A 14,966-nucleotide genomic window follows, 5' to 3' on the forward strand; every position below is an offset into this window, starting at 1 on the left:
CTGTAAATTTCCCCCAATATATCACATTAGTAATTCATTTTTGACATATATTTTGCTTTTATAGTCAAATCAAGTATACCTTGGTTTTTACGTCAATATTTTCTTTGATCCATGAGTGCTCTAGACTTAATTTTAGTTTGCAACTATTGAATATCTTTCAAATAATTTTCTCTCCATTTTTCCCAACTTAATTCCATAGAAATCAGAGAACATGCGTTATATAACTTTAAAAACTTTTAAATATATCCAGACTTATTTATTTATGGTTCAGAGTATGATGTGCTTCAGATGTATAGTCTGGCACACACGAGAATAATAATTCCATTGTAGTTGTAGTAATGGTTCTGTAAAATGTCAATTGGGTCGTATTAGGTGATAATATTGCTCAGGTCTTTGATATCCTTATTGGGTTTCTGACTCCTTGTCTTTACAATTTTTATAGGTGTGCTGAAATATTCAAAATTGTGAATTTGCTACTTATTGCATTTCTATCAGTGTTTGCATAAGGTGTTTTGGAGCTCTACTATTAGGTATATAAGTATTAAGGATTGTTATATCTTTTAATGACATTTTGATTAATATTATGAAACAATCTTTCTTAACTTTGCTAATATTTTTGTTCTGAATTGTGCAATGCCTCGTGTTGACTGAGGTTTTTTGTTTGCTTTGGTGTTAGCATTATGTTTTTTTTTTCCTGTTCATTTACTTTTAACCTTTATTTTCAGCACAAACAACCAGGTCCTTTTGGAATATAGATATGCTTTTAAAAATCTGAAATGGCAATTTTAGTTACCAACGGATGTATAGGTCACTTATACTTGAAATGAAAATTAATATTTTAGTTTTATATCTATTAACGTTCATTGCTTTCTGTTAGGTCATTATTATATAATCCTATTCTTGATACATTGTTCTTAGGATATTAAAGTTTTTCCAGACTCCAAAATCCTTTATTTTTAATTATAATTTTTCTATTTGCCTTTTTTTGTGCTCATACTTTTCTAAAACAGTTCACATGTTGTGACCCATAAATATTTTAACGGGAGAATCTGAGTTTTTGAGGTTCTTTTCTTTGTTATTGTTTTTGCTGCAAGAAAAAAACTTCCTCTAAATATGAAGAGGAAGCTAGAATTCCGGATGTGTTTCTGGGAGTCGAGCGGAAATATTTTGTTGCAGGGTGATCAAACGGAAAGCTGAACTACGCAGTGAATGGTCCCAGTGTCACAATAAAAAGAGCCTTTCTTTCTTGTTCTACTCAAAACTCTCCACGGGAGATTGGTTCTTGGTAGGTAATTAGCAATTCCTTCTATTAAAATGTCTCTGTGAATTTGTCACCACTTATTTGTTTATTTTATCCTGGTAATAAAATATACAATGCTTGAGGCTGAGAGGAAAAATGAGAGTGCGCTGGAACGTGTGGAGATCCGGTGGAACTACTAGTTTCAAATAGATTTCCAGAAACTTCTTGGCCTCTGAACTCTTCTTTCCCTTTCTTTTCTTTTATGTTGGTACAAAGCTGAAATAGTTCTCTTTATGAGTGCAGAGCTCTGTAATCGGAGAGTATTTCCTTCAGATTTTATTAGTCATTAATGTGTTACAATCCGTTTTTCTTGTTTAGTTGGAATTACTTCACCAATTTGTTTTGATAGGAATCTCATGAACTCACTTTGTATCATGAAGGAGGAGATCAAGTAATTGTTCTGGTGTGAAAATATGGTTTAGAAAACATAATTCCAGATATGTAAGAGAATTATTAATTTTATATCTCTTTGTTGATTTTTTTGGAAAAATTAGACATCACCTAAGATGACAGAGTATTATTCCCTTCCTTACTTAAGTCATAATTTTGCAGACTGTAGCTTGTAACTGTCCAGCTACTGTTAATTTTTTGGTAAGATTTATTTATGTCTTATTGGAAAGGCAGATACATAGAAAGGAGAGAAAGAGAAGATCTTCCGTTAAGTTGATTCACTCCCCAGGTGGCCGCAACGGCCAGAGCTGAGCTAATTCAAAGCCAGAAGCCCGGAGTCTGGTGCAAGGTCCCACGGCTTTGGGCCGTGCTCAACTGCTCTTCCAGGTCACAAGCAGGGAGCTGGATGGGAAGTGGGGCTGCAGGGACTAGAACTGGTGCCCATATTGGATCCCAGCACGTGCAAGATGAGAACTTTAGCCGATAGGCTACCGTGCTGGGATAGTGTTAAGGTTTTGATGATAAAGTTTTATGGAACACAGCAACTCATTTTTATTTTCAGATTGTCTGTAGCTGCATTCATGATATCTGGGAAAGGCAAATAATTATGAGAAAGCCAAACTTATTTAGTATTGGACTTTTACAGAGAAGCTGTAATCAGAGGCAAGTTATTAGTCATAAAATTGTATTTCAGTCTTAGGTCTTACAATTATCCTTTTTTAAAAAATCTGTGTTCTCCATTGTCACGCCATTTAGACATATCTATGGGATGCAGTTTTTTAATGTGGGACATGCATACAATGAGTAAAGATCAAATTAGGGAAGTAGCAGTTCATCTCAAGTTCTGTCATTGTTTTTCTTCTCTGAATGTATTTTGTACCCGTTTTTTACACTTTCTTTCTCCCTTTTCCCAACCGTCTTAGTGTTTGAAGACCTCTGTTCTTTTCTCTACTTCTTTGTGATACGCCATGCCTGACTATCCTTATCTTTACTATCAAGGGATAAAAACAATAAACATTTTGAAAGTCCTACTTTAAGTTAGTAACTCCTTTTCCATCAAACCTGTTTCTGGTCAGAACTTTAGACAAGTGCTTTTACTACAGTCTCTGCTTGTATTTTCAGCAATCAAAGCTTCCTTTGGATGCTGATGTTTACAGTAAAGCTCAAAGTCAAAATTTAAGTTGCTATTTAAAGAACCAAAGTGAAAGCCCTTTAGCATTCTTTCTTTAGAATTAAAATTCTACTACTGACTGAAATGAGCACAGATCGCTGCTGAGCTCACCAGATTTGTAATTCCTCACTCTTTTAGCGGAAGAGGAAGAAAACTGTTACTGTAGAGGTCACTCTGACGGGTTATTTGTGAGCTTTTGAAGCGCTGTTATCACAGAAAGAATGATATTACTTTTCCAAATGATCAATTAATGTGAATTTTAGGGAAACAAATTAACTTCAGAACTCTCAGGCTTTCGGGGAGAATCTTACACCTGTATTCCACGTCCATTGACAAGAAAATAAGTTATTTGTGAATATTTCTCAAAAGACATCAGTATTTAGTCTATGTCTCTAAGAAGTATAACTTAAAGCTGATTATTTCTATAAGTAAGTATTACATTTGGATGCAGGAAGTTAATAAAAGTAAAATCTGATTATTTTAAGGATCAAGAAAATCAACAGAAGTTGTGACAAATTTTCCAAGGAAAAAATGAGATAAACCACAGGAACCATAGATGAAATAAAGGGTATTGCTCATGATCTGAAAGGAGTAAAAATCACTGCCAAGGAAAGCTGTAAGCAATTGCATTAGAAGAAATTACACAGATTAGATGAAATGGACAAATTCTTAGAAAGACTCAAATACCCAGAACAATTTAAGTAAATTTGTAGCAAGAGACTGAATTAGTAGTAAACCTTAACCCACAAAGAAATGCCCACGCTGAGAGGCCGAGCAAGATTGAATAAGATGCTCAAACAGTTATCTCCCCAGAACCTGTTTATACCCATTTCAATACATGGAGGAAATGAAAAATTTTGAGAAAACCCCAATAGGTATTTATGATTTCTAAAAGTCATTTATAAAAACTTGTAAAATAAAGATACTTCAACCTGGTAGTAAGGATGTACAGAAATCCATTGCTAGCATCATACTTCCTACAGAAAAAACAGCTGCGCCTTTTCAAAATTAGGAGCAAGAAGAGCTTACCACTGCTGTGCAACATTTGTGATGCGTATTTTAGACAGGGCACTTCGACAAAAGAGAAAAAGAAATGAAATAACCATATCCACTTGCAGAAGACATGATTATCAATACAGTGCCCTGAAAGAATTCACTAAAATGTATTAAAACTAAAGATTAGTTCCAGTTTACAGAATACAAAATGAAGAAACAAAAATCAGTTGTATTTATGCACACATAGAAGTAGTTATCCCCAAAAAATGGCATTAAGAAATTGATTACATTTGTAGACTCTTAAACCCCAAATACTTAAGATTAATCTTAGTAAAGTGCAAAATGTGTGCTAAAAGCTGAAAATGTTGTGGAAAGTAACTAAAGGAATTCTAGCTAATATAAAAAACACGTAATTGTGTTGACAGGCAAGATTCCTCAAAATGTTCTTCAGATTCAACACTATATTACAATCCCAAATGATATAGAAAGTTATCATTCTGAATTTCACAATGGATTATAAGCAGCACAGAGTAGCTACTAATCCTTTAAACGGAATAAATTATAAGACATATTTAGTTAGCTTTAAAATTTACTACAAAGCCATGTAGCACTGATGCAAACATGGACAGATGAATCAATGACATGGAATAAAGAGTTCATAAATAAATTAATACTTTAATGGTCAACTGATTTTTGACAAGGACACTAATATCTTTTTAATAAGTGATTTAGGGACACCTGAATAGTTACATGATGAAGAATATAGGAGGAACCTTACTGCAAGCTATATGTAAAGTCAGATAAAATCAAACAGCTATCTAAATATAGGAACTAAAACTATAAAGATTTGAGAAGAAAGTATAAGGAAAATCCATTTTCACCTTTGATTTGCAAAGGATTTTAGCTATGGCTTTGAAAATAGAAATGAAAATAGATAAACTGGATCTTTCAAAATTAAAATCTGTGCAAATGACACCATCAAGAAAATGAAAATGTAGTCCACACAATGGTTTACAATATTCCTAATTCACATGTGTAAAAGACTTGTATCTAATATATGAAGGATTCTTTTAGCCCTGAAGAAAGAAGAAATAACCAAACTGAGAATTAAAATGTGATATAGCAATTTTTCCCATAGATACATGCCTGAGAGAAATGAAAAGCACATGTTCACACAAAAAGTGTAGCTAAAAGCTTATAGAAACCTATTCATAATTGTCCAAAGCAGAAATAAATGCCCACTAAAAGATAAAACGTGGGGTATCCACACAATGGAACATTATTTAATCATTCAAACAAATGGAGTATTATAGATACATCAACATGGGTATACCTTGAAAACATTATGTAAGTAAAATAAACAAGGCATAAGAACTGTACCCTGTATGATATCATTTATATAAAACTCTAGAATAGAAAGCCATAGACAAAGAAGGTAAATTTGGAGTTCTTCAGTCGTAATTCATTATAGTTGGGTTGATATATTTAAAACACTTTATTGTATAATTCAACTGGATGAGTTATATGGTATAATGTTCAATAAAAGGATTAAAATTAAGTTTGGTCATAAAAACAAGATACTAGTGATTCTACTAATGTATGTTTACTTTTTATCATAGTTAAAGGTCTGATATTAGCCAATGCAAAATATAGCAGCCCCAATTTTAAGGACCCAAATTTCTTTTGTGTTACCATTCTCAAGGGTCCAAAGATACCAGAGTGCCCGCTACAAATCTAATTTTTAATAGAATCCAAAGGGAAAGTGAGTCAATGACACAATGCAGAATTTTAAATAGCATGGTTAGCTATATCCTAGTCACATATGTGGTCATTCTTATATGAAAGTGAAAGTGGTGAAAGGGGCCTTTATTCCAGGATACTGTTGATATCAAAGGGAAAAAGGACAATTTCGAGTGTTAATAAAGTGAATCTTTGATTAGGGTGGCATATGAAATATGTCCTAGGAAAATATGAAATCCCTTGCTGAACATTGAGTGGGGAAATGGAAAGGGAGAAAGAGAATTAAATAAAAATAAAATTTTAAAAAATAGCAAAATTCTATATGAAGGACCCTGAACGATGTATATTTCAATTACCAAAACTAGTTTTATAGACTACAGAGAATCAAACTTAAGCTTCAAGCAAGCACCACGGGAGGATATGATGGGAACATAGATATTGTTGGGCTTCTTCACAAAAGATAAAGCAGTTAGGTTGCTGAAGCATAAGCATGAAATGCTTAAGTAGGGGCCAGCATTTTAACACAGTACATTACCTCATGCGAGCCAGCCAAGCATATGGGAGTCCCTCATCCTCCACTTCCACTCCAGCTTCCTGCTAATACCTCTGCAAAGGTCGTGAGAGTGATGCCTGTGCTTGGGCTCCTGGCACCCATAAATCGGATGGAGTGTTAGGATCCCAACTTCCAGCCAGCTCACACCTGACTGCTGTGAACCAACAGGTGGAAGACTTTTCTCTAAGACTATCCTTCTCATTCACTCAACATTTCAAAACAAATAAACCATTTTTAAAAGTCAAGTAAATTTTATTCAGATGAATTAAAAGTTGTCATCTCTGTTATAACACTCAATTCTCTGCTTTAAGGAGTAATAAATAAAATGGAAATGTATACTAGGGAAAGATTTCATGAAGGAAGAAATTTAGAATTATAATATCTTTATTGGAAAATCACAGAAACAAAAACGACTCCACCCATTAGTATAGTTAGCCTATGATCAAACTACAGATCTTATTTTTCTCTTTACTTTGAGCATTGACACAATTAATGTGATGCTGATAAGATTTAGCTACCGGAAGTGTTCACTTTAGAATGATTTCATATTTCATAATCTTCGGTTGATACGGCCATTAGTGTTGTTAATTTATGTAATTAAAATGTGAGGAATCATTGTATAACTAGAGCGTACGTTAATATTTTTGTTTGTCATTTAAATTGCATACTATCCTAAGTCAAGCAATCAGTTTGATTCCTCAAACTGATCATTTTAAATGTACCTATCAGAATTTAAATAGTCACAAACATTGTAAAAGGTGACTTAACAATAATATCCTTGGAAATCAAAAGAACCCATTCGTGTGTAGACATCATTCCCAAGTGGATAGGAAAAGAAGATAAATGATACATATATGTAAAAGCAAAGAATTCCTTTTCCCAGTTTTTCTTTAGCTTTAGAAAGATGTTACTGGAGTTAAACTGAAGAACTTTGGATGAACAGAGTTCTGATTCAATTTTCTGTTCTAGCTAAGTTACTTTGACGTAAGTTAGTTAACCTGATTGAGGAGCAATTGTCTCTGGTAGAGAACCATAATCCTCATTTCATGAGAGATACCTGAAGTGCTTGGTCTGTATCAGCGACTATGTGTCCCCAACCCCTGTTATTCGTCTTTACTCTTTAAGAACTATCAAGATCATCTGTAGAACATAAGGCAAAGGGGAATGGAAAAATTGGAAGCTCAGTGATCTGGGCCATAAATATTTATTTCTGCCTTCATTGGTTCCCAATTTGGTGCTTGGATTATCATTTGATTGAGGACAAAAGTTGATGGAAGATGCAATAAGTGAAGGAGGCATTCAACTGATACTGATCCCAGAGTTTTGGCCTCACCTCTTGCAGTCTGTTTTTATGGCCCAATCTGGTTTTTGACCCATCTTAAGTGCACACATAGGCCTCCTAATTGGCTCTTGAGTTTACCTGAACAGACAGGGTTGGAATTATAGAAGCCAGATTTCCTTCAGTCCTTCCTGTTGGCTAGAGGAGTTTCTCAAGAGCCTTTCTATCTGTCCTCTCCTCTCACTACATGGTGCTAAGTACTGCTAGGGGACTAATAAGCACATTCAGTGGAATGACTAATAATCTCCCTACCATCAGCTCTCATTTATCACAGCCAGATCATTTGAATTTCAAATTATCTCCAGAAAGCCTCCCTTTTGAATATTTATTGACATTTCAACAACTCTTCTTAATTAAATGGTTTATTGGAATGAACAAGATCTCTGTTTACTCTAATCCAGCAGAAGCATGAAGAGCCCAAATAACAATTTCTGCTCTGTAGAAGACATCGAAAACGTTGCCAGGAAATCTTTGCCCTGCTTTTGGTTGGTTATTCATTCTTTCAACTGGTTGTGATCGTCCATATAGAACAGATCTGCTGCTGGGCACAGATGAAGGAAAAAGCACATTTGATGATTTTAGAAGCGCAAGAACATCCAGAGAATATGTGCAAAGGATGGTGATAGACAAGGACATTTTTCTCCGCGAAGAACAAGAAGACATATGCTGATCAGGTTTGCAGAAGGAAGGAACAGAGGAGATGGTGATTGAACTTGTTCTTGAGTCCGTGAGCAGATTGTGCGTGGCTGACCACTGGGGAGCATAACTGCTGCGACCCTTCCATGTGACACGGAAGACCAGTTCTTCTGCTCTAATGTAGGATTTTTCAAGCAGGGGTATAATTTCAGAAGCCACATGCCAAGATGGTTTTACTCTTTTGTGTCTTCTGCATCCTCAGAGTGGCAGCGGCCCTTGCTGCTAGGCTTGGGTGTGAAATAAGAACAGTTACCTTGTACTTGTGTGCTTCACTATTTTAGACATGTCATGCTTTTAGGAGATGGTTGACTAATTCGCTCTTGTATGGCAATGGCATCATTTTAAATTCTTACTCCAATAGTAAAACGCAAACATTTTTTAGTTGTCATCTGAGCAACCCACAGGAAGTGTAATAAGGGGCACCATGTATCAACCTTTGCTTGTGTTTTATTCATTAAGCCATGTATATTACTAGCTATTTTTGTTGATTGTTTTCAAATATCTTTAAATCCTATCAGCAGAATGTTTAAAGTTTAGCTGTTTCTCTTACTGCAAATTTAGAAAATTCTTTCCTTTTAATTGAGCTGGTTTGGGTTTTGCATTATCTATAAATATATATTTATAAATATTTCTATAAACACATCATCAATAAAGATATATTCATTGCCCATTAAACATATTCAGTGTTTCCTTCATGTTTTCAATGATTAATGAATGAAATGTATATTAAAATTTGTATGTTACTAATTATTGATACATGTATGCAACGGGGTTATCAACAAGATATCAAGATGTTTAAATACTGTCATTAGAGTCAGATCATCTTTGAGTGAACAGAGAGTTGAAGATCACTTTCCCATGGTTTGTGGAATATCACTACTTTTTAAACTCTTTATTATTTTTGCATTCAGGATTTATTTTCTAAAATCATTCTTTAAAGTTGCTTTGAGCGGGTGACAAGGGGCACAGTGTTGAATATGATATCCTACGCTGCATGTGGCTGTAGTTCCTTTGCCTCTCCTAATTTCCCCTCATATATACTCTTCCAAATGCAGAATTGTAAATGGGAAGAGTATGTGTGCGTGTGTCATGACCTCCATACACAAATGACTTGGAATCTCATTATCTTCTGACTGAAAAATGTCACGTTAATCTCACTGCTTTGGTAATGAATAATGAGTGAATCACTTAATGCACATTTTCAGCACAAATTTTAACATTGTAATCTTCCATGGGAGAAATGAAATTTTGTTTCAAATAGAATATAAAGGTCAAACCATGCCACCTGATTTTCTTGACAATGCAGAGTTTGAGGAAAAATGTTTTCCCATTGCCTTAAATGTCTAAAATATCTTTGCTATGTATTTATGAGATAATATAAGGGTTCCATTTCTATTTATTTAGTATATGATAGAGTGGATAATTTTCTTGTTTTAGAGATTTATTAATTTTAACTTGAAATCATAATTATAGAGGAAAGGAGAAACACAGAGACAGATTTTCCATCTTGTTTCTTTCTGCAATTGGTCACAACAGCCAGGTCTAGGTCTCCTACATGGGTGCAGAGTCTCAAGGATTTGGGCCAGGCTTTGCTGCTTTCTGTCTACAAGCAGGGTGCTGGATCGGAAGCAGTGCAGACAGGTCACAAACTGGCACCCGTATGGGATGCTGGCACCCGAAGATGGTGGATTAGCCTGTTGAGCCTCAGCACTAGCCCTGACAATTTTTTTTTTCAAACAGCAAACCATTAGATCAGTTTTGTGTTAACAGGAAAGCCTATTAGCTTGTGTCTGAGAGTGAATATTAAACACTGGAAATTTAATTTTTGAAACAATAATGTAGCCTTTCTTTTCTAGTTCCTAAGTTTCAGATTTAGTAAACATGAATCCAAAGGACAGCTGTGAAACAGATTGGCAGAAGGTCTCACCGCACACCCAGATGGTTTTCCTTTAAATTTCACTGTGTGTTAGTCTTGGGTTTGGTTCCATAGAAGGAGAACCTGGTAGGAATGGACATCTGGCTGATTCACTGAGTATGTGAGTGAGGGTGCCCTAAGCTCAGGGTGGCTTTGTGCCCTCTCTGTGAGAACTGTGTGCCTGATCCCACTGAGGAAGGGGCTGGCCTCTGTCCCTGAGTCAGGCTTGGATGCAGGTCTGGAAGGACCTGGCTCCCCCTGGGAAAAGGGAAATTCTCCACAGAGTGGTAGGTTGTGAGGGTGTTTATCTTCCTTGGTGTACCCCTCCCACAACAACTGGCCTTCCAGCAAAAACTCAAGTGTTTACCTACAAGATAGGCCATGTGCAGAGTTCACACAGAGCTCACACTGAGAATCATCTCCAAACTTGACGTGGCATCAGTCCTAGGATCAAACCAATAGATGTCCTTCCAGAGTAACCTCCGTTTGGTCCTGTGGCCTCTATAAACGCTGTCACTGATACATGGGGAGCAGCAAGCTTATGGAAATGATGTTCATCTGAGTCCTTTTGGGTTTCTTACACGGAGTTCTGTAACCTGGGTGATTCAGAAACAAGAGAAGTTTATTCCTCCTTCTGGAGTCTCAGAAATCCAAGCTTAAGGTGCTGAAAGATTCATAGATGTTTGACTCATAGTGAGCCCCTTCAGCATAGCTGTGTCCTAAGACTGAAGAGATGGTCTCTGGGGCCTCATCTGTCAGGACAATGATTCCATCTGTGAAGGTTCCACTCTCATGGCTTAATTGCCTTCCAAAGTCCACATTTCCTAACACCATCACCTTGCTGGTTACATACTCAGTATATGAATTTTGGAAAGACACAAACATTCAGACCAAGCAACATTCTTGTAGAATCTCTGCCTATGATACTACAATCTGGGAGATAAACCCCCAGCATTGCCAAAAATTCTCCATGGCTTAGGCACATAGGAAGTTCAAGTTGTCCAGCTTTTGCTCTTACACGCATGAAGATGACAGTGGTACTAGAAAAAGGAAAAAGACCCAATCTGTGTGTGTGTGTGTGTGTGTGTGTGTGTGTGTGTGTGTGGGGTGCGGGGAGAAGTGGTAAACAACACAAAAGGAAAAGTATATCTGTGTCCCTGGATCATGGAAGACTTTCCCTATTTACTGAAAAATGTTGTCCTAGTGTGCTGAAACACTCTGCCATGTCACTGTCTGGGGCAGGGGATATGGTTGAGTTCAAAACCATGATCTAGAAAGCATGCCAAGGTCTTCCTACCCAATTGCATGTGCCCTGTTTACCATCAGGAGGTTGTTCCTCCATGATTGACACTTTCCTTAGGTATTCTCTAGAAAAGTTTTCAACAGGAATTTTCTTAAAAGGTTTTTTAAAAATTTAATCTGATTATCTTACCAAAAAGCATGATTGTCTTTAGAAATGCGTATGTGTTGAGTAATGATGTTCATGCAAACTTTACCGATCACCAAGGCTTCCTGAGGCATAGGCAGACATTACTGCTTTTGCTTTCTGGGATCCTGCAAGGGGCAGCAAGTTAGTTTATCAGGTAATAGGACATCACTTCTGAAAGGTCCCCCTGTGCACAGTGCTGATTGGAATGAGGGAGGAAGCAGACAGTCCCACCAGGAAGTTGCTGCAATGAACCATAAAGTGCTTACAGTGACAGTGGTGGGCAGGGACAGATAGAGAGGCTACTCACAGAAGTGAACCTGAGCTCCTGCTTTGATGGGCCACAGGAGCTCCCAGGCAGAGCTGGCATAATAACACCAGGTGCAAAATAAAGAAGGACATGCCTCTTAATATCGCATTCAACATCTCCATAGGACAGGTTAGGACTGAAAAAACCCACAAAACAAAAAACTAGTTAGTCAAAGAGCCCAGTCGTAGAAGACAAAGACAGCGTCAAGAAGATGCTAACGTGGGTGCTGACGCAGGATTCTCCTTTTCTCCCTGGGAAGCCCACTAGCATGGAAAGTGCCAAGAAAGCAAATACTACCAGATGCTGCTTCTCCAAGAGCTTTTTTGGTTGTCTTCCACTCTGTCCTTGCTTCCCAAGCTACAAATCAAATCCCAGAGCAAGATTTGAGTAAAGATCCCTTCTCTATAGCAGATATACTCCAAGACTCCCCGAAACTTCAGATAACACCAACTCCTTTCCAATGATTCTTCCCTATGCATCCACACAGAAATTGCACGTCTTTTTCATGTAAACCATGCAATTATCATATTTTGGAATCATAACTTTCACAGATTACAGGTACAAAAACAAAGCTAAAATAATCTGTTTTTCCTTCTTTACAATGTCGCTGATAACAGATTCTCTCTTACCACAGTTCCTAGCAATTTCAGCACATTTTTTTTGTTTTCATATTCAGGGAAAGATATTCCCTTAAAGGAAGTGTCCTATAACTTTGACATTTGCAAATTGCCAGCATAATCTTTCTTGTCTGTTGAAACCATGAAATAAAATAGCATTACTTTATCCCAAGAACTAAAGTACTGTGACAGTTGATCTGATAACCAAGATGGTTTCTAAAGAGTTAATGAATGAGTCTACAGTGTGAATATGTTCTGCAAAAGAGGTAATTCATACCCGGGGCAGAACGAGGAAAGGACCATATGAGAGTAGCACGTGATTTAAGACATGAGTATGACTTATTTGGATAGTTTTTCGCTTACAACTTTCAGACCACACTTGGCCACATGTTGCAGAATTTATGTAAAGCAACCCATGGGTAAGAATGGCATTCTAACTGCTACTCAGTAGTCCTCTGCTTTAAGTATTCTGATCTTCCACAGCAACAAAGAACCACCCTTATTCTCAGACACGGTTTTTAATTCGTCTGTAAAGTACAAAAATCAATTATGAAATCAATCATTTAAAATTCCTCTCTAAACTAGATGTTATGCAGGGTGCTTTCATATGCATTTCTAGTGTTTGTCTTAAAGTTTTACAACGCTTAGGGGAGAGTGGCATTATTAAATCTACTTACAAATGGAAAATCTTTAGTTGTTTTGCCAAGGTTAGGTAGCAAGCTACAGAGCTGAGAAAAATGACTGTTTAAGTTGAATTAGATGATACGGGTGGGTTAAAGGTGGCTAATGTACTAATTACTTATTTGTTCATATGTTCTTAGAAAGTTAGAAATTATGGAAGCAGCACTGAATGTAATGCAAGGTAGTATAAATGAGGGCAGGAAGAACTGTTGGTGTGCGTTTCTTTGTAGATTGCTAATTCCAGTCAGAAATGATTCTATCATCTTGTTATTTGATGTTTGGTATTTAAATGGATATGCCTGGAAAGTAGTAACTTCAGAGTTAAAGAACAAAATACTATCTGAATGCTCTTAACATGTTTCAGTACACAGTTGGTAATGCCTTCACTCTAAAAAAGTACTGATGAAGTAATGCAGGGGTCCAGATTCCCTGTGTGCAGTGCCCCTAAATCTCCAGGACATGATGTAGGGTAATCCAAGAGAGCGCTTCATACACAATGGGTCTATGACACACTTCAGCAACAATAAATTTAGAAAATCTGTATAACAATGAGGTGTCAAGGAAATTTAATCCATCTCCATTGTTTACCTAACAAACAAACATGTCCTTTGTTCTGGAGATGGCCACCATCTCTGGCTCCCAAACTATTTGCTCTTGGAACTGTGTCATAAAATAAGTAAATTAATTTTTAAAAAACCTAACAAGATTACCTAAGAGAAAGGCTACCACATGACAGATAGAAACCTTGTACGAAATTGCCTCCAACATATCTCCCTAGGCAAACTTGGGGATCTCACTCACAGTTTCTGAATAGGGTTCTCTGTGGAGGTGCTTATGACATGATTCCATGATTCCACGGAAGAACTGACTCTATCTCCTTCACAGTGTCCCTTTGTGTCTGACTGATTGATTTTCTCACAACTGTATGGGCTGGGCAGGCATTTGCCATTGGTGAGCTGGATCTTGTGTCTGCCATCCTTGAGTTACCCACATGCCCTGGATTGTAAAGCCTTTCCCTTCCTCATCTATTCCTTCAGATATCTTTATAACAGCGGTCAGATTAGTGCGCACTCTCTTTTTCTTTTATTCCTGCAGAATCGTAGCATTGAAGAGGCAGATTATGGTCTTGACATTAGCCAAATTTCGTCTTTGTTTTTTTTTTAAATTGTTTTTTTAATAATCTTACTTAGTTGATTAGGTATAAAGGGTCAAGGGCTACAGGGTGAAAGTGGGTCATACCATTGTTTCCACATTAATAGTATCATTTTTCCCTGTATCTGGGGTTAGGGGAGTAACAAAGGGAAAAGCTCCACCCAACCTCCCACCCATCCCAGATCCCCAACGGGAGGTGTACTCCAAAGGTCCTGCTCAAACAGTTTTGATAGTTCATCAGTTCTGGATTGCTGCCAATCTCACAGTTCCAATTGCAATGAAACTTATTCAGAGTCCACTGGCTGACAGTCTCTTCATGGTTAGGGTTCTAAGATCAGCAGTTCAGTTGGAGGGATCTCCAAAGAAACTTCATCTGAGATGATCCCAGACCTGATTCTTGCATGAGTTTGCTAGTATAGACTCCAACACCGTTCGTCACACCAATCAGCTTATGCACAGGCTGGTCGTTGCGATTGCTGGGTCCGTTCTGTAGGCTGAATGTTCCGACTGGTGCAAGCAAAAATTAGAGTGGGTGAGGGTTGGTTGGGCTTAGCTGCAGCATTAGCTGGCAGAGGCTGGCACTGGGAGCTAATTCTGTCAAGTCAAATGCCAGAACTACCTGGAGAGTGCATAATCTGGGAGTGGGTGTGGCCTAGAAGGGAAATAGTGGACACCTCCCT

This window comes from Ochotona princeps, chromosome 6 (genome assembly GCF_030435755.1).
Source record: "Ochotona princeps isolate mOchPri1 chromosome 6, mOchPri1.hap1, whole genome shotgun sequence".
In the NCBI taxonomy this organism is placed as follows: Eukaryota; Metazoa; Chordata; class Mammalia; order Lagomorpha; family Ochotonidae; genus Ochotona; species Ochotona princeps.